Raw genomic sequence first — 4942 nt, 5'->3', positions numbered from 1 at the left:
ATGCTATCTAGGTTGGTCATTACTTTCCTTCCAAGGAGTAAGCGTCTTTTAATTTCATGGCTGCAGGTCAGGAAGCAACAATTAGAACTGGACATGGAACAACAGACTGGTTCCAAATAGGAAAAGGAGTACGTCAAGGCTGCATATTGTCACCCTGCTTATTTAACTTCTATAGAGAGTACATCATGAGAAATGCTGGGCTGGAAGAAGCACAAGCTGGAATCAAGATTGCCAGGAGAAATATCAATAACCTCAAATATGCAGATGACACCACCCTTATGGCAGAAAGTGAAGAGGAACTCAAAAGCCTCTTGATGAAAGTGAAAGAGGAGAGTGAAAAAGTTGGCTTAAAGCTCAACATTCAGAAAACGAAGATCATGGCATCTGGTCCCATCACTTCATGGCAAATAGATGGGGAAACAGTGGAAACAGTGGCAGACTTTATTTTTTGGGCTCCAAAATCACTGCAGATGGTGACTGCAGCCATGAAATTAAAAGAGGCTTACTCCTTGGAAGGAAAGTAATGACCAACCTAGATAGTATATTGAAAAACAGAGACATTACTTTGCCAACAAAGGTCCATCTAGTCAAGGCTATGGTTTTTCCAGTGGTCATGTATGGATGTGAAAGTTGGACTGTGAAGAAAGCTGAGGGCCGAAGAATTGATGCTTTTGAACTGTGGTGTTGGAGAAGACTCTTGAGAGTCCCTTGGACTGCAAGGAGATCCAACCAGTCCATTCTGAAGGAGATCAGCCCTGGGATTTCTTTGGAAGGACTGATGCTAAAGCTGAAACTCCAGTACTTTGGCCACCTCATGCGAAGAGTTGACTCATTGGAAAAGACTCTGATGCTGGGAGGGATTGGGGGCAGGAGGAGAAGGGGACGACAGAGGATGAGATGGCTGGATGGCATCACCAACTCAATGGACATGAGTTTGAGTGAACTCCGGGTGCTGGTGATGGACAGGGAGGCCTGGCGTGCTGTGATTCATGGGGTCACAAAGAGTCGGACATGACTGAGCAATTGAACTGAACTGAACTGAACTATTGAAAAACATCCATGTACAGGTTGATCGGTGCAATTCAAACCAGTGTTGTTTAAGGGTTAAGTGCATATATAGTGTTCAGAACAGTTGTTACAAACCAGGTCTGTTTGCCGGACTTGCAGCAAACCAAATGCTGAGATGCTGAGGTTTACAGCTAAGAGAGTTATTCACAAGCAGTCAAATGAGGAAAAAACAGAAATAATTCTCAAACCAACCCCAGAAGGCAAAGGATGGCATTAGAGGAGAAGAAAGGTGATTGGAGGCAGGGAAAAGTTGAAGGGAATCAATGTGCTGTACAGGTGCCTCTCAGTTAAAACTTCTGCATATTCAAAAGGGAGGTGCTCAGTCAATCTGAAGGTGGAACGTTCTCTTCTTTGGATGCCTGTACAGTTACAGGGCTTCAATCAAGCCCCAGCTTGGTCAAACTGGACAGGAATTGACTCCAAGTTCCTGGAAAACAGGGGCTTCCCAGGTAGCTCAGAGGTAAAAATGTGGCTGCCAAGGCAGGAGTTGCAGGAGACCTGGGTTCTATTCCTGGGCCAGGAGGATCCCCTGGAGGAGGAAATGTCAACCACTCCAGTATTCTTGCCTGGAGAATACCATGGACAGAGGAGCCTTAGTGGGCTACAGTCCATGGGGTTTCAAAGAGTTGGATATGACTGAGCATGCATGTACACTTATGTAAAACAACTGAGCTACATGAAGCTGGGAAGGCAGCTTACAAGCAAAAGTGTCTTAACAGGCTGTTCCTTTATGTATTTCTCTGGAAGACAAGTTCAAAGATTTCTATTTGTTCTCAGCTTCTGTTAACTCTATCGGGCATGATTTCATTATCTGCAGTTTCAGGTACCCACCAGGGGTCTTGAAACACATTTCCCATGCCTAAGGGGGGACTACTGTGCACTCTTTGTTGGCAGCCACAGGCAAGAAGCTGGCCCTCTCGGTCAAGGCAATCTAAATCACTAACAGTTTTTGAAAGGCATGTGGGTAACATTTAGCAAAAGCTATAACGTGGCCATGGTCTTTGACCCATTAATTCCACAGACACATTAATTCTGTGACCAAAGGGGTAGGGCTGACAAAGGATACATTCCTATTGTTGGTGAGGAATAAATTTCCTCTACCTTTCTAGGTTCCTCTGACTGTTACAAGAATGAAATTGACAAATTACAGATTAACAGGAGAAAAGTGCAAGCAAAAGTATCCTGTAGACAGAGGAGCCTGACAGGCAACAGTCCACACGATCACAAAGAGTTGGACATGACTGAAGCCACTTGCAAGCATATATGAGAGAGGCCTTTCCTGGTGGCTCAGTAGTGAAGAATCTGCCTGCCAATGAAGGAGACATAAAAGACTCATGTTCAATCCCTAGGTCAGGAAGATCCCCTGGAGAAGGAAATGGCAGCCCACTCCAGTATTCTTGCCTGGAAAATTTTATGGACGAAGGAGCCTGGTGAGCTACAGTCCATGGGGTCACTAAAGAGTTGGACATGACTGAGCGACTAAAGAACAACAACATACATGAGAGAAACCCAGAAAAGCTGAATAACTCACAAAAATAGCCAAAACCCTCAACTTAAATGATGACAAAGAGGATGTTAGGGGTATTGTACTGTGATTTCAAAGGGGGAGGAATGCAATTTATATGGAGAAGGAAAAGCAAATATTTGGTAAATAAATGTTTGCTGGATCCTGCAGAGACATGGGACACAGAGAAATTTGAACAGACTTTACTAGATTCCTCCCCGTGTACGCACTTAGTTCACACAATAGTTCTATCCATGGTGACAGCTCTCTTTCTGGAATAGGTCCTTTATCTACAGTCTTTAAGGCAGTCAGAGAGAATGTCAAAGTGAGGCAGAAAGGGAGCAAGACATAATCGTTAAAAGAACGACATAGCCATTGAAGACACAACATAAAATGCTTAGAACCAACTAGGTCCAAGATGGTGGACAAGTCAACTCCCACTACATACTTCAGTGTATGCTCATTGTAATACATCAGCTGCCAAATGACACACTCACAGGCACCATGACACTTCTGAGGCCAACCATGAAAGGCCAAAAAGTGGGAGGTGACCCAATTCCAGGATATCTCCACCCCTTCTTCAAACTACTTGGAATAATCCTCCTACTTATTAAGTTATCCAATCCATAAGAATTAACCACCCCATATTTGGGGGCCTCTCACCTTCTGAGATGGCCCACACTCTCCCAAGGCCACTCTCACTCTCTGAGACTGACAGCACACCGTCAATGGAATATGCATCTCTCTAAATAAACCTGCTTTCACTTTACTATGGGTCACTCTTGAATTCTTTCCTGTGTGAAGCTAAGGATCCATACTTGGCAGCCCATCCCAGGGACTGGCCTGGGACATAACTATCCACTCTTGCCCCACTTTTTCCTGCGACAAAAGATTCTTCTTGGTCTTTTGGGCCTCAAAATTAATCAGCCTAAATTAATACTTATGCCAAAAAAAACCACATTTTGGGGTGGCACACTTCACCCTGCTATATTATCCATGAAATTTTCTATCTTTGTATTTATACTGATTAGAAACTTAAAACAGTAAAATGTCTAGAGGAGGTAGGGGAAAGATTGACAAATTATAGTGCATTCATTTGAGGAATTATGCAGCAAATAAAAAAAAAATGAACTCAGTCTTGTCTTAACAATAGGTTATCCTGGTGCTCTTTGGGGGAAAGGCAACATTTAACAATCTCATCTGACATCTCCACCTCCCCAAAAGTTCTGAAAGCCATTTGGATTTCAGACAAAGGTGGTATGGGTTAGAGGTGCTCTGGGCAAGCCGATCAAAGACCTTAGACTTATCTTCAGCATACATGACCATACGTGATCCTCCTGGTCCCACATGTATATTCAATGAATTGCTGCTGCTGCTACTTCTCAGTCACTCAGTTGTTTCTGACTCTTCACGATCCCATGGACCATTGCCCTCCAGGCTCTTCTGTCCATGGAATTTCCCAGGCAGGAATACTTGAGTGGGCAATTAAATTAATGGTCATAAAGACTATTAATGAAACAATAGCATTTATGAGGGGACATATGCAGAAAATAAAGTTCATTGTGCTCTAAAATTATTAAATTAAATTATACATATTTATATATATAAATTAAATTAAATTATGATATTTAACTCAAATCATTTTTTTTTTAAATTAGGGTTCTAATAGAAGCTATGATGTTTTGGTGGTAAAGTAGGGGTTATTCCCCTTCCCTTTGTTATCCCCATATTGGGTTCACTTCTTGATGGATGTCAACCAAACCAGAGATAAGGAGAAGGAAGTGTTTGTTACTTACAGCAAGTAAGGAGACCGTCAGAGATCTTTCCCAAAGCAGTGTCTCCAGGAACAGCAAAATTGGGGAAGTTTTAAGCTAAGGATATATGCATACTCATTAAGGGACTTGAGCAGAAGAGAAGTCAGCAGAGAAATTGGGCAAAGGTTGACAGAATCCCAAATTCTAGTAGATTGAAGTCACAAAACTCAGGAAAGGTCAACATCATCATCCTTTTGTTGTTGTTCTTAAGTCTTTAAGTCATGTCTGATTCTTTGTGACACCATGGACTGTATCACACTAGGCTTGCCTGTCCTTCGCCCTCTTCCAAAGCTTGCTCAAACTTATGTCCATTGAGTCGATGATGCCATCCAACAGTCTAATCCTCTGTCGCTCCTCTTCTTTACCTGCCCTCAATCTTTCCCTGTATCAGGCTCTTTTCCAATGAGTCGGCTCTTCACATGTGATGACCAAAATATTGGACCTTCAGCTTCATCATCAGGCCTTCCAGTGAATATTCAGGATTGATCTCATTGAGGATTGACTGGTTTGATCTCCTTTCTGTCCAAGGGACTTTCAAGAGTCATCATCCCTTAGG

Source organism: Bos javanicus, chromosome 3 (genome assembly GCF_032452875.1).
Source record: "Bos javanicus breed banteng chromosome 3, ARS-OSU_banteng_1.0, whole genome shotgun sequence".
Taxonomy (NCBI): domain Eukaryota; kingdom Metazoa; phylum Chordata; class Mammalia; order Artiodactyla; family Bovidae; genus Bos; species Bos javanicus.
Note: the sequence above shows the minus strand (reverse complement) of the source record.